The sequence below is a fragment of the Gracilinanus agilis genome, chromosome 3 (assembly GCF_016433145.1).
Source record: "Gracilinanus agilis isolate LMUSP501 chromosome 3, AgileGrace, whole genome shotgun sequence".
In the NCBI taxonomy this organism is placed as follows: domain Eukaryota; kingdom Metazoa; phylum Chordata; class Mammalia; order Didelphimorphia; family Didelphidae; genus Gracilinanus; species Gracilinanus agilis.
The window spans coordinates 208,898,363-208,924,170 of NC_058132.1; the positions used below are offsets into that span (position 1 = coordinate 208,898,363).

The 25,808-nt window shown below is 38.8% G+C and overlaps 1 long non-coding RNA gene across 3 annotated transcripts in view; it reads right to left on the bottom strand.

The window, feature by feature from the left end:
* The window catches only part of LOC123242123, a 200,977-nt gene that overhangs the window by 170,311 nt on the left and 4,858 nt on the right, over positions 1–25,808 (bottom strand). For all 3 annotated transcript variants that reach the window (XR_006505803.1, XR_006505802.1, XR_006505804.1), the window contains one exon: positions 14,462–14,532. This is a non-coding gene — a long non-coding RNA (uncharacterized LOC123242123). The remainder of the gene's footprint in view (positions 1–14,461; positions 14,533–25,808) is intronic.

Below are 25,808 nucleotides of genomic sequence, written 5' to 3' on the forward strand. Positions count from 1 at the left end.
TTTAGTCACCCTCCTTTGGTGAAAGCCCTTCAAATACCTGCTGATTATTAGTAAGCCCTCCTTGATCTTTCTCCAAATTAACTATCAGGCTAGGTCCAAACATATTTGGAGACTTACTTTTCTCTGGCCAATTCCAACATGGGTTACAAAAATACTGGGTGATTTTTTAAAATAGCAATTGCCCTCTTTCTAATTTTTCCACTAGTATTCAGAGGCTAAACATGAGCAGCATTTAAAAATTCTGCAAAAAAAAAATTGGTGAGTGTTATGGATCAGCCACAGACACATTACTAAAGCCTGTGGGAGCTAATGAAAAGGTAGGGAAAGAGAAATAGGAGAAATTCTGTGGTTGCCATGACTACAAGGCATATTACCTGGACAGAGGTTTTGGAAATCTTTAGTGAAAAAAAAAAGATAGAAATATTTTAGTCTATTGAGGGAGCACATAGAAAAATGGCAGGTGGATACATCTCAGCTCCCTAGCCAATGATACACAGATATGTTCATCTGCTGCACAGCTAGCCAGTTACCATAGAATATACTCAGAAAGGATGGGTGAGGAGGGTGTGCCAGGAGTGGGTACTGCAGGATAAACACAAATATCAATTGCAAATTTAGGATCCCAAATGTCTCTTCTTACTGCTATTTCTCTTGAAACACTCAAATATCATTCATTTTGAAATTACCCTGCTGATGGGTGAAGTTTCCTAACCTGCTGCTCTCCAGCTCTTTGGGGGAACAGAATCCTTAAATAACAACATTTTAATTTATTCTTAGCAGTAATAATACATAGGAAATGGAAGAAGCCCCCCCAAAACATGGGAGGTGGTGGGGAGGCAGATAGGGTGGGGGAAAATGGGGTGGAGTTAAAGTTTGCTATAAGGCAAATGTCTAAGCACGCAAAGAAATGGATGGCATGTGTTATAAAACCAGTCTTTTTCCCTGCCTTCTCATGTTCTACGTAGTGAGCATTTGTGTGTGCTTGGTTGGTTTTTTGGATTTGTTTTGTTGTGCAAGTGTGTGTGTGTATGTTTTTCCTTTAAGCAATCTGAACAGTTTACACTTAACACAATAATCTAGCACCTCTCTCTCAATTTTCAATTAATCGATAGTATTTTTAAAAAGAAACAAATAGGGGGCATTTGTAATAGTATTTCCCTTAATTGCATATTTTTCAAACATAAGACTATTAGAGTAGCAAGCCTATGAAAGAAGTCATTCAATTCTCCTCTGAGGTGCCCCTTCATGCTGAAAGGGCCTCTCTCATCAGACTCAATAGCATCTCTTAGCTGCCTGAGAAAAAGCACTGGCAAAAAAAAAAATAAATAAATAAATAAGGAAAGAAAGAAAGAAAAAAAAAGAAAGAAAAGAAAAGAAAAAGAAAAGGAACCTCTTTTCCAGATCAAAGTAATCCCTACTCCATTGCCATGACTCCAGACGTCTCTTTCTTCTTTTCATTGACCAGACAAGGTTCTTCTCGGCTCCCTGCTTCAATTTTTTTTTTTTACTTGAATTTGTTTCCTCGTTGGGAAAAGTGGTCATTAAAGCATTAGTTTAGGTTGATTGGTTCTTCAGGGACAGGAGGAGGCTTCTGGTGCATTGTTATCTCTGACATGATCTCCAAACAGAGGCCTGTGACATTATACAATATTGAAATAATAACTGGAGGCCGCCGGCTTCCCCTTTGAAACCCAAGCAGGGTGCTGGGGATATGATCTTGCCTGGCCTGCTGGGGCACTTCTTATCATTTCTGTATGAGCCTCAGGGTCTCTGGTCAAATCCCTAGGCACTGGTGGGGTCTTACCCACTTGGCGTGACCAGCCTGCCCCTGACTCAAACCTGAATTTCCCCAAGCCTTGGGGTCTGGTTGAGTCCCTCCCTCCATTTAGACCAGCCATTGGCGCATTCAGGGGCAAGGATCATCCATGGAGGGGGTTCGCTTTGATGTTTCCCAAGGCAGGAAATCACTTGGGTGTCTCTCCCAGGACCCACTTGGCAGCAGGTAAAGGCTGTGACAGCTGGTGGGAGGGTCACTGTGGGGATGTAGTCACTCACCCATAGCAAGAGAACTAGTCCATGGGACTTGCTTCATCCTTTCAAGTTGAGTTTAGGTCTACAGTTTGAAAAAGGGAAAGGGTATAGAAGAGGGGGGAGAGAGGTCAGAAGGGAGAGGATAGAGCTCCCCAAAAGAGGAAAATCCAAAGCCCTTAGGCAGCAGGAAGTTGGAGAAAGGTTATTCAGGAAAAATTTCTTGAGAAAAGTGAAGATGGTAGGAAATAATGTCTTTGGGTAGCATAATAGATAAAGGCATTTGGAATTAGAGACATGGTGGATAATAATAATAATATCTAACTTTCCAGGTTGCTCTGAGGATAAAATGAGACATTTGCAAAGAACTTTGCAAACTCTAAAGTGCAAACTCTAAATAATTGTTACCTATTATTACTATTAGCAAAATGAATGTAAGAAGGTCTTCATTTATTTGATAATAATTCATATTTTTATAGTACTTTAAGGTTTATTAACAAAAAGCACTTTCCTTACAATATCCCTGGAGTATATATAATGCATATATTATATAAACACACACATATATATGTATATATATAATATACAGATATCCCTTCCACATCAAGACTTTTCCCATCACAATTTCAATATATGGTGAGTGGGCATAAGAAATTAAACAAGAATGTTGAAAGAAGTTTTATGAAAGCCACAGACCACACACAAAGGACAGAAGATGACAGAAAAAAATTAGAAACACAGAAATGCATAAAATATAGGCCCAGTACTATATGATATCAATATATTTTATCTTTACTACCACAAATGTGTGCAATTTTTAAAAGTTAAAATAAGTAAAAAGTAGCAGCCAACACACAAAGGTTAGAAACATTAACAATGATCTACATATAGCCTATAAGCAAATGCTTAGCCCAAATTTTACAATGAGGTACTGTAAACACCCCATAAAAGAAAAAGAATCAAACTTCTTCTCTGGTACAAAGAGGAAGGATCAAACACTTTTACTCAGGTTTTCCACATCACACAGATACCCACCTTTAACTGACTCAATGTGGAAGGGATACTATACACATATATGTCTGAGTATGTACAGGGATGTAAATGCATACATACATGTAAATGTAGTATAGATATTGCTCTTCTCATTTTACAAATGAGGAAACTGAGCTCAGAGAGATTCAATTTGGTTATAAACATTTATAAAATGTCAGAGCTAGTACTTGAACCCACTTCTTCTAAGACTAGTGTGCTTTTCACAATCCAACATATTGATTGAATGTCTAATATTGGACTTCTAGGTGTCATAATATAGACATAAAGAAAGAAGATCAGTCTCTGATTTCAAGAACCTACAAATTCTGAAGAGAAAGTGTACTTACTACCTAAGATTTCTGTATACATGATTACCATCCAAAGCAGAGCATGGTACATGGCAGACAGACTGTGCTTTCAAGAGAGAAAATTAATTTCTGTTGAGGTAGGAGAGGGAAGGGAAAAAGATAAAGGAAAGTTTTGTGGAGCTACTGACTCAAACTGGGCAGCCTTGAGAATGGGTATGAATGACCTCAAAAAGTGGAAACATTGAGAAGTTCATGTGAGGTGGAAGGAATAGCATGGGCAGAAGTACAAAAAGCACAAATCATGTTTAGGGAATGGTGAATAGCCCCATTTGACTTGATCGTGAAGGACATTTAGGGTATTAATAAAATGATAATTAAAATAGCTCACATGTTTACATACATACATGTAGTTTTATATTTACAAAGCATTTAAAAATATTATCTGATTTGATCCTCACAATATGTCTGCGCCATAGTTAGGGAGTATAAAAATTAAATAAGACTGAAAAAGCATTTTTAGGGGCCAGATTATAAAGGCCAGGCTAAGAAACTTGGACTTTGCTTTGTATCATCATTAAAGGCTTTCTGAACAGGAGAGTGACATGATCAGAGCAATTCTGTTGACTCATACTGCAAATTCTTGCAATATGCCCATTTGATGTTTTAAGAAAATTAATATGGCAGTATTTGTAGGGTAAATTAGTGAAGAGACCAAAGGCGAAGCAGACCAGTTGAAAGAATTTGCAATAGTCCATATAAAAAGAAATGAAGGCCTAAACTAGGGTGTTTGCTGCAGAAATAAAAGCAGACATGGCTGAGGAAAATAAAGGGGAATAAAAATGTATTATTCACCTACTATGTGTTGGGTACTATGCTCAACACTAAAAATATTGTCTTATTTCATCCTTAGGACAATTCTGTGAGGTAGATACCATTATTGTTCCCATTTTAAGGTTGAGGAAACTGAGAAAGTCAAAGGTTAAATGATATTGCCCAGAATCACACAGCTAGTAAGTCTCGGGAATAGAATTTAAACTCAGGTCTTCCTGACTCCCAGACCCAGTACTCTATCCACTGTGCCACCTAGCTATCTCAGTCGGATTTTTTTTTTTTTATAGTAGACAATGGAGATATAAGTTGGTGATGATTGTAAGGTTGTGGTGGGTAACCTTTTTTTCTTATTCTGGACCAGAGATTTCATTAATAGGGAAAATTTCTCATGTCGAAATTTTCTCTACCAATGTAAATTAGCAACACATCTGCAACTTGCAGTCTAAGAGAACTGCCTGAATAATTGAGACTTGCCCATGGTCACATAGTAAGTGTTGGCTGTACATGAACTACAGCCTTTTGAATTCTAAGGCCAATCCTCTAGCCATTTTGTGACACTGCTTTATCTGGGTTACCAAAATAATGTAATTAACAGGAATAGGGAAATTAGCTAAGAGAAGATGATGAGTTTCATTTTGAATATGATGAGTTTGAAGCACCAACCGAGGAGCCAAGCAGAGATACTCAACAATTATTTGGATTTCTGTTCTGGAAAATCATGAAGGATGCCATGGCTAGGGTCAAATATGGGAGCCATCCACTCAGAGATAATCCTGGAAGCCACAGGAATGGCTGAGATCTCAAAGTGAAAAAGTGTAGAAAGGAAAGAGAGTTAAGGAGAGGATTTTAGGGAATGTCTACATTTAGGGGAAAAGAAGAAAGATATTGATTCAGTGAAGGAGATAAAGAAGAATTGGTCAGAGAGATAAAACAAGATTCAGGAAAGTATAATGTCACAGAAGCCAAAGAAAACTGCTATATTTTAGAACGTATAGGTTCTTTTCCTTTTCCCCTAATCACCTTAGGAAACAAAGATAATAGTGGTATTCCTGGGTCAAAGGGTATATATTCTTATAAATTTGACAATTTTCTCTATATATTTTAGATACGAAACATCTATCTGATAAATTATAAAATTTCTTTTCCAGTTTTCTGCTTTCCTTCTAATGTTGGCTACATTAATTTTATTTGTACAAAATCTTCTAATTTAGTCAAAATTACTCATTTTACATCTCCCAATGTTTTTTATCTCTTATTTATTCATAAATTCTTCAAAGAACAAGAGTTTCAAGGAGATAAAAATAATAACTAGTGTCAAGTACTATGGAAAGATTAAGGACAAAGTCTAAAAAGAAGTCATTTCTTTTTTCTGCTAAGAGATCATTAATGACCCTAGACATGGCAGTTTCAGTAGATTAGTGGAACTTGAAGCTAGATACACAGAACTCTGGGGGAGGAATGAAGGGGTAGTGGTGGTAAAGTGGGAGAGTCAATAAACTACTTAAAAAAAAGAAATTTGGTGAAAGAAAAAGGAGATGAGAAAGAGCATGTGATCATGTAGAGAGGAGTGGGCAATGAGCTCGAAGTGATAAATTCAGAGGTGGCCTCAGATATTCCCCTCCAGGTATCTAGAAAGGTTATTTTTCCATCTGCCCTAGCCCCATTCCTTCCCCTTGCCCCTTTCCTTCTTGATCTAGGCAGAGTAATAGAATCAATAATACTAGTACTTCTGAAAAGAATGTGTCAGTCAACTGCCCTATAGATCAACTCATCATCTCCAGGACTCTACAGATCAAAAAATCCTTTCCCTGGACATCAGTCCCCTCTACATGTTATTTCCCCTTAAGAGAATGTGAATTCCTTGAGGGTAGGACTATCTCACATATTTTGTTTATTTCTAGAGCATAGCATAGTGCCTGGCACATTATAAGTGCTTCATAAATGCTTTTCATTCATTCATTCATTCATTCATTCATCCTAACTAGGCATATGACCATAGCTAGCAGCATAACTTCTCACAGCCTCAGTTTCCTCATTTGTAAAAAAAGAGGGGGGAAGGAATAATAAAACCTGCCTTACCTGCATCACAGGGCTGTTTTTAGGAAAATACTTTTCAAACTTTAAAGTGCTGTATGAGTCATTACTGTGGAAATTTGAGGGGCATATCAAGGGCCACTCTATAAAGGGAAAATCTTTGTAAGATAGCAGAAATCTGGACATGCTTGTAGGCAGTGGAAAGAGCCCAGTGATGAAAGAGAAGTTAACAAATGCAAATGAGAAGACCTAACTTACTGTGCAAAATCCAGAAAAAGAAGATAAGAGGGTACAGATGGGCTGTTCCAGGGAAAGAGAAAATACACCTCTCATCCTCAGATGGGAGAAAAAGAGTTGTCCAAAATGAAGACATTTTGAGACAGAGAAGGAAGAATTGCACGAGTTTCTACTAGATGGTTCCTGATATATTAGATGATTCTCTTCTTAGTAAAATAGGAGGTAAAGTCATTTGTTGAGTGTAAAGAGAGGGAATGAAGAAGGGGGCCTGAGCAGAGCAAAGAGGTTTAGAATTGCTGCTGTGAGAAAGGCAATAAGGACTCTGCAAGGGGTAAACACAATGACCAGATAGCGGCAGCAAGGAATCAGCTGAGACGGGAGCATAGCATTTTAGAATTGGCATCCTGAAACCTTCTGTTCTTATCAGATCAAAATACAGTGGGCTCCTGGGCAAGTTCCCTCGCTGCTCTGTATCTTATATCACCTACTTTGAAAAAAATACAAAAACAAATAAACAAAAAAACAAACCACGGGGACCACAAACCAAGAGACTGAATTTTCATTAGTGGATGCCAGTAAAGGGCTTTTTTAAGCAGCAAAGCAGATAATTACAGAAGATGCCTGTGAAGAGGAAGGATGACAAAAAATCTTCCTGACAGACAATAGGAGAGCTTCCCGCCAGGATTTCTGCATTTCTCTACTTTTCCAGCAGAAGTTCAGAATTCTCAGTCTCAAAGGGCCTGGCACTGTAAGACTCTCAGGTTATATCTTCACCAGGGTCATGGACTGATGTGCAGGGATGTTTGCTAGAAAGCACAGACGTCCTGCTGTCAGACACCTCCCAGTTCAGGGCTATGAAGCCACCTGTGACGCTTTAGGCTTTTCAGACATTCAGTCCCTTCACTTCTGATTTCCACCTTTACAAGCTAACAATGGACAGCTCAAATGTGCTTGACCTTTTGGGGATATACTTGAGTTCCGAAGAAGTAAAGTGATCTTTAATCACAACTATTATACAGAGTATTAGCCAGATAAATAGAAAGCCACATGAGCCTTGAAAGCAGCCACCTGCCCATTTGCACAGGAGGGGAGTCGTGCTTTAGACCAGGTGAGTAATAAGGACTAGTGATTTCATTTATTTTACTACCTGAGTGAGCAGGGCTTATGAAAAAGAATGCCCCCGCCCTAGCACATGTTTATACTTATTTCTAAGGCCGTGGAGATAGGCAATAAGCCACACATAGCACTTGGAGAGGCAGTGTGTTGTGGATTGAAAGCCAGCCTAGGAGCCAGGAAGATTACGCTTCTGACATATATTGCCTGTGGGACTCTAGGTAAGTCATTTAATCTCTTCATACCTCAAGAAACTCTCTCAGACTATGAATTGTATGTGATTGTTCACTTGTTTCAGTCGTGTCAGACTCGTCCTGACCCTATTTGGGGTTTTCTTGGCAATGATTCCCTATAAAAATGAAACAGCAGGTCCAGTCCCTACCTCTATCTCATGGAACTAGGCAGAGAGAGTCCTGAGTGATCTGTGCTGACAGAAAATAATAGAATGATGGATAATTCCCTGAATATTAATTCCAAAATATTTGACTTGGGAATTTATGAGGAAGGGGATGAGGGCGACAATCTCCCAATTCTGCTTTGTTTGAGGTGATCCTAAAATTGGGTTCATGTTCTCTGTCTTCCTTCCTCCACTCTCACCCAAAAGGAAGCCAGACTGGAATTCTGAAATGACATGAATCATCTACAGAGTTCTAAGAGAGTTCCTAGTGGAGGTCTCAGTTTCCTTATCTATAAAATGAGGGGAGAGGAATAAATGATTTGAAAAGTCCTTCTTCTAGCTCTAACACTCGATGGGCCCATGATTTGTTGATAAATTGGGAGTATGAGGAGATTGGATTGAATAAGGGAAGGAGAAGGAGAAGACAAGTGGAAATGAGGAAAGAGATAAAATGGGTATTGCAGAAAGAAAAGGGACTAAATCACACTCTATAATCATAGACCAACTACTCAGTTACTTCAGCCTATCTCTATTTGCTTTCTATTTGTATTCCATTGTTTTTCTTATTCTATCAACTCTGGGGAACATCTCAAGATGGGCCTAATAAGCCTAATGTGATAATCATAGGATTTCAAGAAAAATGTTGAAGTTTTACAATACTATTCATTAAAAGGTTTTATCCATGCTGAAAGGTTCTACTTGCTCACTGTTTATTGAACAACCCACGCCATCCAAAAAAACTTCAAGTGATCCACAGACAGACACAACATTCTGGTCGGGTGCTAAGCCCTTAGCTGCATGACTGTTTATTAACTTCCCCCAAACTCCCTCTCCCCAAATTGTCACTCCAAAAAATTGTTCAGTTGTTTTAGCTATGTCTGACTCTTAATGTTTCCACAGGAGTTTTTCTTGGCAAAGATATTAGAATGGTTTGTCATTTCCTCCTCTAACTCATTTTACAAATGAAGAAACTGAGGCAAATAGGGTTTTGACTTGTGCAGGGTCACACAGCTTTTAAGTGTCTGAGGCCAGTTTTGAACTCAAGGGGATGAGTCTTCCTGTGACACCAGGCCTCACGTTGCATCCACTGTGCCCCCCAGCCACCCCATTCCAAAGACTATACAACTTATAATGGGATGTAAACTGGGGAGGGAACATGGCAAAGTGAGGAAAATGCTACACTTGTAGAAGACCTGGTTTCAAATCCAACTCCAATACTAACTTCATGACTGCAAGCAAGTCACCTAACACACCTGAGCCTCAGTCTACTCATCAATAAAATAAAGATGATAACTGTCTCAGGGTTGTTTTTAAGATCAAAGGAGGCAATGTAAATGGAACATTTTGTAATCCTTAAAGAATTAAATATATATAAGCTATTATATTTAGGGGCCTAAATCTTATTTAGGAAGACTTATCTCCCTGAGTCTTACTTACTGAGTACTACTTCCGTACCAGCTTAGAGTGACCCTGGGAAAGTCACTAACCTTGTTGGTCTTCTTTTTTTCTTCAACTGTAAAATAAACTGGAGAAGGAAATGGCAAACCACTACAGAATCTTTGCCCAGAAAACCCAAATGAGGGAAATAAAGAGTCTGACAAGACTGAAACTACTAAAGAAAAACAATAAAATGATTACTACCATTATTAATATTGACTCAGTCTAGACAGGTTTAAATATAAGTAAATTTAATTCAATTCAATAAATATTTATTAAATAAAATCATAGAACTATAGAATATCTTCACTATCACCCTCTAACTAGCCCCACAACCCAAAACCACGCTTTATCTTATTCAATCTTCCACCAGGACACGAAGATCCATCCAAAGTGGGCATCTTGCCATCTGTCCTGCGACTTAAAGCATACCTTGTCTTCACTTCTACTTTTCACCTCTCTCTCAGCTAACAATTTCTTCTGGAAAGGGCATGATAATTTATTTCGGTGCCTCCATTCTTAAACTTGGTGCCTGGCTAGACCAAAGCCTGCCTTCCCTGTCTACCACTTTTCAATCTGTGATATCCTACTAGAATATAAAGTACTTGAGGGCACAGATGTTTTCATTTTTTTTTTAATTTGTATCCCTAGCACTTAACATCGCATTTTAGGCATAAGAAACTTTCAATAATGGTTGTTGATTGAATTTCAAAAACTGTATTTGCCTCTCTGCAGTTTCTCCTTATTGTTGCTAGATCTGCTCACTAGATCTTTGCAAACAAGTCTAATCCCTATTCCACATGAAAATCCTTCAGATTCTTAAAGAAGATTACCAACAGCCCCTTCCTCTATCCTTTTCTTCTCCATGTTAAATATCCTCAGGTCCTTTAATTCAAGCCTAGGAATTGAAGTGACTTATTCAATATCACATGGTAGCAATCAGAACCAGGATTCAAACTAGTAGGACTAGAAAATATTTTGCAACCAGCTCTCCAGGGAGAAAAAAAATGTACCAGGTCACACTTTTAAATTTAATCTATACAGTTAATATTTTCTCCATCATTTTCTTAAGTTTAGACAATCAACAATACAATAAACCAAGCCCTGATCTGTAGAAGTTTCTAATTTCCAAAATAGAAATGTTTAAATGAAATTTTAACAATTGGTTCTCCTGAGTTCATTCAAGCTGGCTCTGGCACACCCCTGACTTGAATGCATCTATTCTGACTATTGATCTAGTATCTTTCTCTACTAGGTTATGAGGTCATTTGACAATTCATCTTAGCAATGCTTCATCACTGACATTCTAATCTCTCTCTATTGAAATTCTGGCCCAGGTATCCATAGATTCTAGATTTCTCCATCATCTCTACCATTTAGCCTAACCATCTCTGATCAGTAGGGAAATTGTCTTAAACTTGACTATGCTCATCCTCCATGTTTTGACTCCTCCATTTGTTGTGTCTTGCCTGAACTCAACCAATCCTTCAAGGAACATGGCATGACTTTAGATATCCCTTAGGGGACTGGCCTGAGGGCCCTACCCTGGTTGGTTGTGCTGCTTCCCTGGGTGACTCCACTAATGGTTATGGTGGGTCCCACTCAGCTAGGCTTCAGATTATTCCTGCTAGGTTTTAGGGACAAACTAACACAATTCCTTCTAATACCTTGTTGGAGTCAAAATAAGAGGTTCAAGAAAGTCCTGTGACTGGAGATCAATTTGAATCTATGCCCAAAGGGCTATAAAACAATATATACCCTTTGATCCAGCAAAACCATGACTAAGTTTGTATCCCCGGGGGGGGGGGGGGGGGAAGGAGGGGAAGGAAAAGGATGAATAAATACAAAAATATTTAAAACAGTTCTTTTCAGGGAGGCAAAGATTTGGAAAGTGAGGGGGAAATGGCTAAATAAGTTATAGTATATGATTGTAATGCAATACTATTGTGCTGTAAGAAAAAAGATAAGCCAGAGAATCTCAGAAAAACCTGGAAAGATTTACATGAACTGAAGCAGAGTGAAATAAGGTGAACCGGGAGAACATTATACAGTGACAGGAATACTTTACAACAAACAACTGTGAATGTCAGCTATTCTCAGCAATACAATGATACAAAACTACCCCAATGGACTCATATAAAATACCACCTAGATTCCAGAGAAAGAACCGAGTCTGAATTCAGACCAAAGCAAACTTTTTTCACTTTCTTGATTTTTTCTGTTTGAGTTTCCTTCCACTAAAGGATTAATATGGGAAAATGTTTTACATGATTGCACATGTAAAATCTATGAAATTGCTAACAATCTCAAATGGAGTGGGAGCTGGGGAAGGAGGTAGAGAATTTGAGACTCGATATTCTTTGAAAAATAATAGAAACTTTTTACTTGTAACTGAGGAAAAATAAAATAAAATTTAATTTCTATAAAAAAAGAAAGTCTTGTGATTAAGGAATTCTGTGGCTCTGAGGTCCTCAAAAAAGTTGAAGCAAACTCATATTATTTAAGTGAATACCAAAACAAAATATAATTGTGGTGTTGGAATTTTTAAAGTTGGGAGGGAGAGTAGAGTGAAGAAGGCAGCTATGTGATAGAAAGTGAATTGGTTCTGCAGTGATTTTTGTATGAATCTGGCAAGCTACTTATTCTGTCTAGGCCTTAGTTTTCAGTAAAATGCTGAGATTGAGCTAGGAGACCTTTAAGATCTCTTTCCAGCTCTTACTCTTATGAGATAATGGGTCAATCTATAAGATCTAGTTCAGATATTTCAGTTGTGTCTGACTCTGTAACACCATCTGGGATTTTCTTGGCAAAGATACTGGAGTGGTTTGTCATTTCCTTCTCCAACTCATTTTATAGATGAGGAAACTGAGGCAAACAGGGTGAAATGACTTGCCTAGAGTCATAGAACTTAGTAAGGATCTGAGGACAAATCTGAACTCAGGAAGTCTTCCTGACTCCAACCCTGGCAACTCTATTCACTGTACCATCAAAATATCTGGGTGAAAGTTGAAAAAAGTGAAATTTGGCCTCAGTGGTTCCCTATTGTCTACCAAGTAAAGCTCAAATTTTATAGTCTCCCATTTGAGGAAGGGAAAGAGAGAGGAAGAAAGCTGGAAGAGGAAAGAGAAAGAGGCAGCTTGGTATAGTGGATAGAAAACTGACCTGGGTGGTCAGGAAGAAATGCATTCAGCTCCCGTCTCTGACATCTACTGCCTGTGTTTCCATGAGCAAATCACTGAACTTTTTTAGTACACTGTGACTCCATAAATTGCAGAAGTCTCAGTCTTCAGTGGTAGTAGACTTTCCTCCCTGAAAAGTCTTACTATCATAGATCCAGAGCAAGAAGAGACTTGACCATTCTCTTATTTTATAGGAGGAAACTGAAGCCCAGGAAAGTTAAGTTAAAAAGTCACACAAGTAGCAAAGAGCAGAAGTGGAATTTGAACATAAGTTCCCTGATTCCAGGGTCCACACTCTGTATTGGAGGTGTCCCCGAGACCTCAACGCTCAGGAGTGAGGCTGGAACCAGATCAAAATGTAATTAGAAAATTTTAACAAAATAAAGAAAAATACAACGGAATATAGATAATGTTAACATGTATTTTTCTAAGTCAATATGTGGTCTATTGGGATATTTGTGTAAATTTCAGTATCCCTTTGATACCACTACCATACACCAATGAAGTCACAAATATAACTTTTTTTTTAAAGATATAGAGAGATCATAATCTGCCTTCCTGAAGGGACAAAATCCCAGATCCTTAGAGAATTAAGGTTTTATTAAAACTAACTTTTCCCCTTTCATCTCACAGCCTAACATTTGTATAGTTTATTACCTTTCAAAACATTTTTGATATGGGGACAGTGAGATGAGGGTCTCATCTAAAGAATTTGATAGCTCAGGCCTATTCCATGAGGAGGGAACAAGCTTTATTATAAGAGTTTAGCAATCATATTGCAATAGAAATAGAGATTTAGCTGGTGGGGAGAATAAGGAAGGAAAGTACCATGGGCTTTTCAAGAATGGTTTTTATCTGATTAGTTACTAAGGAAGAGGTCCTTTGTTTGGATAGTTATTACCCTGCTGGTCCCAAGTAACTGATATCACTTTACCCATGATTCACTCTGTCTAATTGGAAGCCCTAGAAAACTGCAATGTAAATGGATGCTAATGGTATGATAAACACCACTGGGTAACTTTTGGTCAAATGTTGCTCTTTCTGTGAAGGCTCTCAGGAAAGCAGTGACTGTGGAAATTGAGCATTATTTGAACCTAATCCTGTTTGATTAGGAAACTGAACTCCCTTAACCAAAGGTGTAGGTTATGCTTAAAGATTGATGTGAGGAGTTTTCTCAAAATTGTAAATCTAAGCAACCCATATGTCTTATCTGGAAGTGACTCCATACTAATCAACTAGTTATAGTTTCCATGTTCTTTTGATTGTTTATGGCTATTTGGCCGGGTTAGTGGGACACTTTAGCTTACATCATTTTTATATCTACAATCTCATTTTAGTAATTCCTTCCTTCCTTATCAATGGTAGATCTGAAAGCACATTTTTTTCTTTTTTTTTAAACCCTTATCTTCCATCTTCAAATCAATACTATGTGTTGGTTCCAAGGCAGAAGAGGGGCAAAAGCTAGGCAAAGGGGATTAAGTGACTTTCCCTGGGTCACAGAGATAGGAAGTATCTAAGGTCAGATTTGAACCCAGGACCACCTGGCTCTAGGCCCAGCTCTCAATCCACCAAGCCACCTAATTGCCCCTTCTTAAAGCACATTTCAACCACACACTTATCAACTGCAATTCTCTATGGATAAATAAAAATAATTTATTATAAATTATTTTGTTTGCTTTTTATATGTTTATATAAATATATTTATATTTACATGTATAAATTATAATTTATCATGTCCAAATTCCCTTCAGGAGACGGGCATCTTTTTTACTCACTCCTGCCAATTAATCTCTACTTGGGTTCACCCCACCCCATCATCATGCTTCTCTTGCCACAAAGTCTATCATGAAGGATGAGTTACCTACCATGTCAAAGCAGATCAGAAGAATGTTCCCAGCAGTGAAAATCCAGGCTCTTCTTGGGTTCCTTCACTGACCTGAAATTCAAGGAAACTTCAGTGTTTATGCGGTGGATTTCACTCCTATTAACACATTTTCTTTATATCCCTTTCATTGGAATTGGAATAAGGTTCAAGGAAATGTTCAATCCAGCTAGTTCCCACTACAGTAATTAAAAGGACCTGAAGATACTTACCAGGGTGTGCTGGAGCTAGCTCTAACCAGCTTGTGACTGGAAGGCTCTATAAATCAGGGGTGGATTTATTGCTTTGTTGCTTGTGACTTAGGACAGTGTTAATAATGCAGACTAAAAATAAAAGCATTACATGCATAAAGTTTATTTCCTATCCCTCCAGTAAGCTACTAGCATACCCCTATAGTGTTCCATAAACATTGCTCGAGCTCAGCAAGAGTGCAATAATAGAAAGCTCAGTGAATAAAGTAATCGCCAGGCTGGAGACCTGGTCAGAGTGTAGATTAATAATAATAACAAGCACAACAACTGAAATTTGTATAGGGCTTTAAGGTCCATTAAAAAGCTCTCTATACATCTCATTCGACCTTCAAAACACCCCTGCTCTGCAGTTGGGAAAGTCTCAAAATCTCCCTCTTGTGATAAGTAGTTGGGGTCAGGATAAAGAGAAAATGGAGGCAGGTGGGCATTAATACTTAAATGTTTTCAGAGACTTTTGCAGCTGGGAGATTAATTAGTTCATCTTCCCTTATTCCCCCACTTCTACCTTTAAGAAAGACCACATTTACAACATTTTCTCCCATATGTTTTTTCTCACTGAAAATTGGAAAGAAAGGAATTTTAGTCATTAGATTCAACTAGTCCTTTTGTTCCCATTTTACAAATAAAAAAAAATGAAGCTCAAGGAAGATGTGATTTATCTGCCAACACACAGTGAGAAGGTCAAGATTTGAACCCAGAGAACCCTTATCTTCTAGAACTGTGTGCTTTTGATTGCACAACAAAGACTTCCCAGGTTGAAGGCAAGATTCTCCTAGAAAACAATTGGGTTTTTGCCTTGGGACAGGGAAGAAGGAGTGATGCTAATGGCCCACAGCCCTGGAAACTGCCTAGTGGCCTGGCATGGTAGGGCTTTACCCATCATGCTTTATGGAAACAAGCTAACCCTGTGTGGCTCTCATTTAATTGTAGGTTTACTTCTTTGAATTTTCAGGTAAATATTGAAATGTCTCTGCTTTGTGGAGAATGTGACGGTTGTCATGGCAACAGGTTGGCAAGTTTAGCCAATAGAATTTATCCCATATGCCAACAATGTTCCTATCACATACCCTACAACCTACACCCAGGTCTGGGGGACTGTCTGTTCGCCCAAACATTCAGACGGGAGCTTTCCATCTCCCAGTAGTCCTGATCTAGAACATTTAAATCAGGTGGTAATTTCAGTGATCATGATCAGTTTTCAGACAATTAGCAGATTATTAATGAAATGGGACACCAGTTTCAAAAATCAAGTATAGAGTGTGTCTATACAGGAAAAATATAATCCACTGGTCAATTAACTCATTGAAGAGAGCTACTTTCAGAGCAAAGTGGGTTTTGCCAAATTATCTAGACCAGTGATGGGCAAACTTTTTAAAGAGGGGGACAAAGGAAAGGAAATGCTCCTCTGTCAGTCTGTTTCTAAGGCAACTCTTTTGGGGTTTCACTGTATTGTATCCTATTCATTGTATTCATCAGATTAGGAATAATGTTGCCAGGCCAAAAAGAAAATTTCAGGGGGCCACACACCTGGCCCGCAGGCCGTAGTTTGCTCATCACTGATCTAGATCATTATTGCTGCTCTCCATCTCACTTTTCCCATATAAACAGAATCTTCTTGAATTATGTCTCTATCTACCTCCCTCTCTTGCAGTATTGTCCTGATGATTAGAAATCCACCTACTTTCCTTGGAATATATTTCCTGGTGGTTAAAAATCTGTAAGAAGCCCTTTGGCATAGAGGGCCAGCCTTTGAGCCAGAAAAACCTGAGTTCAAGTCCTGCTTCTGACATGTAATGGCTGTGTAGATCATGGGGAAATCACATAACCTCTTAGTGTCTTAAGTAAATTATAGACGAGTTGGCCATCTGTATCGGGGAAGGGAGTTTTTATACAGAGTGTTCTCCAAAAGAATAAAATCAAGATGTAGAGCAGTGGTTCCCAAGTTTTTTTGGCCTACCGCCCCCTTTCCAGAAAAAATATTACTTAGCCTCCTGGAAATTAATTTTTTTAATTTTAATAGCAATTAATAGGAAAGATAAATGCACCTGTGACCATCACCACCTCCTTGGCATGCTGCAACACCCACCAGGGGGCGGTAGCGTCCACTTTGGGAATCACTGATGTAGACCCTTACCTTCCCCTCACAAAGGTAGCTTATCACAATTCTCTTCATTAAATTAAATGTTTCAAGAAGTAGGAATATCTCAATTTCTTTTCATTTTATTTTGATTCTTACCTTCTGTCTTAGAATCAATACTATGTATTGGTTCCAAGGCAAAAGAGTGGTAAGGGCTAGGCCACGGGGGTTAAGTGACTTGCCCAGGGTCACACAGCTGGGAAGTGTCTGAGGCCAGATTAGAACCCAGGACCTTCCATCTCCAGCAACGGCCCTCAATCCACTGAGCCACCCTGCTGCCCCTTCTCAATTTCTTTTGTGAAATTGTTCTTCCTTCTCATCACTGTCACCATTAGGAAGGGCTCAGTCGTACTGGCTCCAGGCATCCCAGTGAACTGGGCAGCAGGACTCCTGGGCTCTAGTGCAGCTTCCAGGATGAAAGAGAGAAAAGGATTTAAATCAGACAGATATGTTGAGCTGGAAAGGGTGCAGTCCTGGAAGTCTAGGGGCAATGGAGGAAAGGAACAGCTAGCTACCTTTGGTGAGCACTTTGGTGAGGGTCAAGGAAAAAGGGCAAGGAAACAAGCCCCTTCTTTTCTAATCAAAGTCTTAGAAGACAATCCATGAGGAACTCTGAACTGTGAAGGGAGAACAAAGAAGGTTCTACAGAAATATATGACATTCTTATTTTTAGACTAGGCATCTCTTTTCATCATCATTTCCTCCTATCATTCCTATTTATAGTCACCAATTTTCTTTTGAAAAAATCTTTCCCAAATCTCCTAGATTCATTCAGGAATTGCACCAAAAGACTTTTCAGAGAAGGGAAACATAGCCCGGAAAGCCCTTTCTCTAGCTGGGATAATAGGGATTCTGTGGGTAAGACATTCTGACCCTGAGGGGAACCGCTACTGTATTGAAGACTAAGAGACAAAAGGATGCAGCCTATGGACACCACCTGCACCAGGGCAAACCATTTCACTGCAGAACAAAAAGGCATATGCAAGGGGGGAGAGAAGGCACTGAATCCACCTGTCACAATGCCAGACAGTCTCAAGCGGCCCCTTGGTTTTTCCTGGTGCAAGCTGGGGTCAAAGGCATCTAATGTGCCCCACTAGGCAAGGGGGATCAATAATGCTAAACAGTTAGCGTCTGCAATAAGAAACAAATCATTGCCAATTTAGATAAAATGGTCTCCGTGCTCTGGGCACCCTGGGCTCCGGCACTGAAATCCGTCATCCGTCCCATTGACATTGACACTCTGACACTCCCTCCGTGGGGGGGAGGCGAGAGGGAGGAAATGAGAGTTTCTCAAGATTTTTTTTTCTTTTTTTTTGCTCCAGATGGGAAACCCCAAGATGGGGCAAGCAGCCATCTGGTCTGCTGAAGAGACAAAGCTGAGACCCTGACAACCTTTGTGGCCTGGGAAGTGAGCACATGCTCTGGATCCGAAAGAAGTCAGGAGGAGTCTAAAGGAAGTTAGGCAGCTAAATGAGCACCACACAGGCTCAGGAAAAGGAGTGATGTGGCCTTCCCAGAGTAAGTGCAAGCCTGGTGGGGGGGGTCAGGAGTCAGGATTTCTGCAAAAGTACTTGTGCTTTCCCTGCCCCGTTTTCTCCAAGCCTTCACAATGGGGGTAATCATCATCTCCATTAAAGCTTGCTGCAGGAAGGAGGATAATGTTAGGAAGGTAACTAAACTAGTTAGGTGTGTGTGTGTGTGTGTGTGTGTGTGTGTGTGTGTGTGTAGTAAAAAGGTGAGATAGGATGGAAGACCTTGTACAAATAAAAAGGGTAAAAAGATGTTCAAGCGGGCTTCATCACACATTGTTAACTCGTTCTGGAGAAACACAAGATTAAATCGAATGACGTTACTTCTATTTCCAAAGTAATTCTTCAAGAAATCACATTTTCATGGAAGGAGACTCTCCTTCCATAGATGTAGGCTATAACCTCTCCCTACTTAAGTAGTTGAATAATTTATTGTAGCCCAAATTTTAAAAATAAAAAATACATTTTATATTATATGTCATATTATATATGTGCTATTACATATGATATTTTTATTACATATATAAAAATAGCACCTGATGGCCAAATCTCTGGTAATAGGCTTGGTTATCAGCTGCATGACACTAGACAAGTCACTTTTAACTCTGTAATATGAGTTCTCAGTTAGTTACGCATGATTTGTTCAGGGCGAACATCAACTTCCAGTTTGACTTTCAACATTAAATAGTCATTAACTGCCTACTATGTGCAAGAAATTGCATAGGTGCAGAGGGAAAATACACAATTTTGATAACAGCAAGAACAACTAGTATATATTCAGAGGCTAGGTTACCAACCTCATCAAAAACAAAACAAAAAAGGTATCATTTTACAGATGCAAAATCTGAGTTCAGAGATTAGAGTGACTGTATCCATAGTCACAAAGGCAGTCAGAGAAGGAAACCAAACCTAGCACCAGAGGTATGTTGATAAATGTTTAACAACCAGCTCTCTGAAAATACATGACACATATTTAAAGTTCATCTGAATTTTTAACATTTTCTACAATACTTTCCTAACAAAACAATAACTCAAACCCTAATTTGTAGTGATTTCCATTTTTAAAGGTGTAAATTCTCAGGGTGAAAATTTAACAATCAGATCTCCCAAGCCTGCACGAGTTGCTGCTGGTGCACCACTAGGTAAATCCAAATTCGGAAGTCTTCCCAATATGCCACCCTACCTTTCATAGTATAAGGGAAAGTTAAGACATGATTCTGACATGCAGTCTGTCATCTAGTAGAGGGATTGGTATAAAAACTGTAAGTATATTATCACATAGACCAAGCTGAAAAACAAAATGCTATGTGAAATCCAAAGAATAAAAAAACCCTTTGATTCTTCCGGCATTGTCTCTTTTCCACATAGCAGCAGTATGGAATGTCAGACAAAGCCCTGAGCCAAAAGGACTTGATTTTGAAACTGCCAAGCCATGCACTGGACCTCAGTTTCTTCATCTGTAAAATGCCTGGGCTGTTTGAGCAAATAACCAAGATAATGAGTGTAATGATTATTATTATTGTTGTTATAATTATTGTAACTAGAATTTTAAATTCTAGTTACAATAATTATAACAATGTACTATATATATACTGTACTATATATATATAATGTACTATATATATACTATATATGTATAATAATTAATACAATGTACTATACAAACATGAACTCGTTTGAGCCTCATAACATCTCTGTGAGGTAGGGGCTACTATTATGACCCTCACTGTGGCTGAATGAGTTAAGTGACGTGACTAGGGTTATACAGCAAGTAAGTATCTGAAGCAGAATTCAACCGAGGTCTTCCTGACTCCACGTCCAACACTCTATCCACTAAGTTACCTAGATCTCTTCCAGCTCATAAAGGTATAATCCAATGACAAGACTTGATGATTCCCCTAGTATGAGGAATAGTGAAGGAGATGCAAACATCAAAAATAATCTCAAAGTTTCAAATGCATGATAGAATTTATACTGGTGCCATAGGCAGAAAAGCTGATGCAAGAAGTCTACATTGAGAGGAGATTAAAGTAATTTTGGACAATGTTGAATTTGGCTGCCAGTCTGCCTTTCAGGTGGTAGTAATCTTTAGGCATTTAGAGATGAAAGTCTATGGTCTTTGGAAGAGATGCCAGACACAGATATTGATGCAGAAGTCATTGGTATAGAGATGGTAGTAGAAACTACAAGTGATGATCAAGGGGGAAAGCATAGGGAAAGGTGAAAAGAGAAGCAAGGGCAGACTCTAGGGTAGTGTTGGAAAAGTATTGGCACGCATGCGGGGCTGGCAAGGGGGATGATATTCCATTCCTCCTCTTCCCAGTGCCTGAAGACATTTTTGCTCCCTGCTCCTCTATCCACCCACCCAAAGTGAGCACTTCCTCCCTCCACTCTCTGGGGTAGTGGAGGGGGGCACAGGCAGCTTGAAGCTGCAGTTTGGGCACATGAACTCAAAAATGTTTGCCAACAATGCTCTAGGGCATTGGTTTCCAAACTTTTTTGGCCTACCGCCCTCTTTCCAGAAAAAATATTACTTAGTGCCTCCTATCACATACTATCATCGCCCCCTTGCAGTTATTCACCACCCCCAAATGTACCTTTGGCCATCACCGCCCCACTGGATCGCTGCAGCACCCACTTTGGGAATCACTGCTCTAGGGGAATACTTGCATTCAGGAGCCACTGCATGAGACAGAAATGAAGTGCTTAGAGGGTAAGGAGAAGTAGGAAAGTATGGTTTCATAGAAGTCAAAACTGGAGAGTCTGCAGTAGGATGAAGTGTAACCAAAACATCAAATGCTGTTGAGGTCAAGGAAAATAAGGAGAGAAAATGCCTCTGGAGTTGGTTATTAGGAAGTCATTGCTGACCTTACAGAGAAATATTAAAAACATTAGGGAAAGAAACCAATATATTTTGAGGATCTCAATAGAAAGTGAGTAATAAGAAAATGAAGACACTGGAAACAGACAACTTTTTCAAGATGCTTAGCAATGAAAAGAAAGCTCCTCCTTTTTTTAAGCACCAGGGAGTACTGAATATATTTCATTCTTTTTATTTCTGTCCCTTGAACCTAGCTTGGTACAATTATTAATTATAAACTCACAGAATGTTTGTGTTTGAAGATGGTTTATAAATCATCTAGTCAAGCATGTCATACTGGAAATAAGACAATGGAACCCCAGAGAAGAAATAGCAGGTGCTTCTCTTCTAACCTTTCATCTACGCTTTGTGTCTCTTCTATGTACCTATTTATTTAGATGCTATCTCCTCAATTAGAATATAAGTTCTTTGAGGATTTAACACCGTGATGAGCATATAGTAAATACTTGTTGATTGGTTGATTTGTAGACAGATGGGAAGAAGCCAATGGAGAGAAAGAGGTTAAATATGCATGAGAGATAGGGTATGTTAGAACAAGTTCCTGGAGGAAGAAGGAGAACATGCAACTTACATTTCATCCAAGAAAACTTTCTTTAAAATATACTACAAGAAAGGTACCATAGGTAGGTGCTGTAGAGGTTGAAGTTGTAGGAAGGATTAGATTTAGTTGAGAGTAAGGATTCTACTTATTCTATGACCAAAAAAGATGGCAGAGTGGAGTAATGATGCTAAAAAGCTTTCAGGAATGATGGGAAGGAAGGTCTGTCTGAAGAGTAAGTCATCTGCTTTAGATGAAACAGATAAAGTAAGGATTGGGGTTTTCTCCATCATCCAAACCTCCTTATCCTATTATTATGTGTTTAGGGAATAGAAATTAAATTTTAACATTAGTCTAAAATCAAATGTAAGGAGGCAAATCTATTTCCAGTACAATTCAATTCAATGCATTCAAGACACTGTCATATATATATATATATATATATATATATATATGCATACATATACACACACATATATATACATGAATAAAAATAAGTTTCCTGCTTTCAAGGAATTTAGAAACAATGACATAACATTTTCATGAAACAATCTTCTAGCTGTAACATGTGCATCGACTGCCCCAAACCTGCCCATTTTGCATTTCTATATGGACTCAAGAATATATATTAATTCTCAACTGAGTTTTAATCATAAAAAAATCAGTTAGTTATAGACTCACAGAATGTTGGTGCTTGAAAGCAGTTTAGAAATCATCTAGTCAAACCTATTATATTGCAGCTAAGAAAATGGAACCCCAGAGAAGTTAACTGCCTTTGAAAGATTATACCCTTTCGAACTAGAAGGCATCCTACAGATCATCTAATCTAATCAAAGTTCTTATTTTATAGGTAAGGAAACTGAGTCCCAGAGAGTCAACTAGTCAATTAAAAATTTTATATTAAGCTCCTACTATTATGTGCCAAGTGCTATGCTAAGTACTGAAATTAAGAGAGGCTATCTGGCTTTCCAATAGATAAAGGATAAAGATGGAGATCTCCTAAATCACAGCTCAATCTTTTCACTACACTAAGGTGCTTTTTTCTTTAGTATAGGGCAGTGATGGGCAAACAATGGCCTGCGGATCAGATGTGGCCCCCTGAAATGTTCTATCCAACGGCTCGACATTATTCCTAATCTGAGGAATACAATGAATAGAATACAATACAATGAAACTGCAAAAAGAGTTGCCTTAGAAACAGACTGACAGATGAGTATTTCCTTTCCTTTGGGCCCCTCTTTAAAAAGTTTGCCCATCACTGATATAGGGGATTCTAAGGAGGAGCATCCATTACTGGTGAGGGGGAGAGTCTACCTCAGGTGAAAAGGGACTAAGATAGTGAAGGTCCACAAGTTCATGCCATATGAAAATCAGCTGAAAGAACTAGACAGGTTAAGCCTGGAGAAGAGAAAGACCAGAGTGCAATTGATACATTTGAAAGGTTATCATGTGGAAGAATGAGGAAGCTCATTCTTGGCCCCAAGGAATAAAACTAGAAGGGATGGGCGAAAGTTGTTCAGTCACGTCAGCTGCATCTAATTCTTTGTAACACCATCTAGAGTTTTCCTGGCAAAGATACTGGAGTGGTCTGCCATTTCCTTCTCCAACACATTTTATAGATGAGGAAACTGAGGCAGCAAGGTTAAATTACTTGCCATGGGCCATAGAGCTTAGTAAGCATCTGAGGCCAGATCTGAACCCAGGAAGAGGAATTCTTCTTGACTCCAGGACCAGCATTCTATCCACTGTGCCACCAACCTACCTGGGTAAAAGTTGTAAGAAGTCAAATGTGGGCCTCATATCAGGAAAAGTTCCTAAAAATTGGAGCTATTCAAAATGAGAATTGAGTAGTAAGGTTTCCACTCAAAACTCTTCAGTCAGAATCTAGATGATCAGTTGTCAGATATGTTAAAGTGTGAGACTTAATTAGGTGTAGGTTGGACAGGATAGCCTTCCAATTCTGACATATTATAACCTGTGTAGTTCAAAAAACACAGGAAAAATAATAACATAATGAGAGGGAGAGAAAAAGGAGTAGAGAAGAATTGTTCCTAGAAATAGAATTAGGAGTCTTGGGTTCTGGTCTAATATCTACTATCATAATCCTCACTCAGTGACTTTTGACAAGTCATTTCCCTACTCTTGGCCATCATTTCCTCATCGATAAAATAAAGAGGTTTATTATTCCATGCCCAATACCTCTACTAAAGCAATCCAATCATCATGGCCATAATAATGATGATGATGATGATGATGATATAACAATAATAATAATAATAAACAGGAGGATTGGATAAAAGTCTCTTTCCAAACTAATATTCTATTCTAAATACATAGTATGATCTATTCTGGAATAACAAGGTTAGGATCATTGTCATTGTGGAATGCCTTCCTGAAAAAGGAAGTAAATTAGAGGTAGACTTCCCTCTGCAGCTTAGACTAGGCTCAGTAGTCTGCCACCCGCACCAAGCCATTTGCAGTATTCAAGGAACACGAATTAATTGTAAGATTAAACCAAAAGAAATATAATTAGGAACATAAGTGAGCATCAGGAAATAATCACCTGCTGTATCCCAAAGCTAAATATTAGTGACTTTTGGATTTGAGGACATTTTTGTATGCTTTTGCTTATAGTCTATCCAAATACTGTTAATGAAAAGCCAACTACACAATTTTAGGGAATCTAAAAGCAAATTTCCATTTCAGATTCAGAAAAATTATTTTAATATGAAGAAGTACTGACTGTTGTTGATCTATGTCACTATTATCAAGTTTGACCCAGTGGTATACACAGCTAGTTGATGGTTAATAGAGTTCTGAACCTGGAGTCAGAAAGAACAGAGTTCAAATCTTGCCTCAGATATTTACTTGTTGTATGACTGAGCAAGTCACTCAATCTGTCTGCCTCAGTTTCTTTTCTGTAAAATGAGAATAATAGTATCTACCTACCAGGGTTGTTGCGAGGACACAAGATAATATTTGCAGTGTCCAGCAAAACTTAATGTGCTATATCAATGTACTACTGTTTTTATTAGCCCTGAGTTTCAACTAAAAATCTCTCTGTAAAAGAGGAACGAGGCAGCCAGCGAAAGGTCATTGCCCCATTCTAGGAGGGACAGGGTCTTGACCTCTCTCCAAAGAAAATATTAAATCTGGCCCCAGGTGCTGCTGAGAGCAGGGTCTGGCAGCAAAGCAGCCGATAAAAGACCTTTCTCAAAGCCCTTTGACCCCAGACATCCCATGGGAAGTGACTGAGGAGACGGTAGGTTGACAGACAAGCAGGTGTGCACTGAAGGAGCTACAGGGATTAGCTGGAGCTTAGCCAGACTTCCCCAGGATGCAAATCATTCCAAGGCTTTCTCAGGAGACTTCCAAGGTCATTGATTTAGAGCTGGAAAGGACCTTGGAGGTGATCTGCACCAACCCCCTCATTTTACATATGAGGTGACTGAGGCTCAAGGAGATTATGGGACCTGCCCAAGGTCACAGTGGTGGTTAAATGCCAGGACCAATATTTAAGACAGGTCTTCCCATTTGAAAGGCGGTGTTCTTTCCATTGTGAACAGACCAGGTACCAAGTCATTCTATGAACCTAGGAGTACCAGAGAGTCTCTGGGTCTCTGTCTCTGTCTCCCTCAACCCACCCTCTCTCTCTCTCTGGCTCTTTTTCTCTTTCTCTCTTCCTCCCTCCCCTTCCCTAGCTCTCTCTTTCCCACTCTCTGTCTATCTTTGTTTCTTTCCTGTGGTTCTAATTTTCTGTCCCCTTTGCCCTCCCCATTTTCCTCTCTCTTTCCTCCTCTCCCTCTCTCTCTATATGTATACATATAAATTTATCATATATAATATGTCTGTATATTATTATGTATACATATATTTTAAACTTACATATATGTCTAATATATAGATATGTCTACACATATGTATCCATATGTATATATAGTGTATTCGTGTGTATACATATATGTATACTACATGAATATATAGTCTTAGAAAT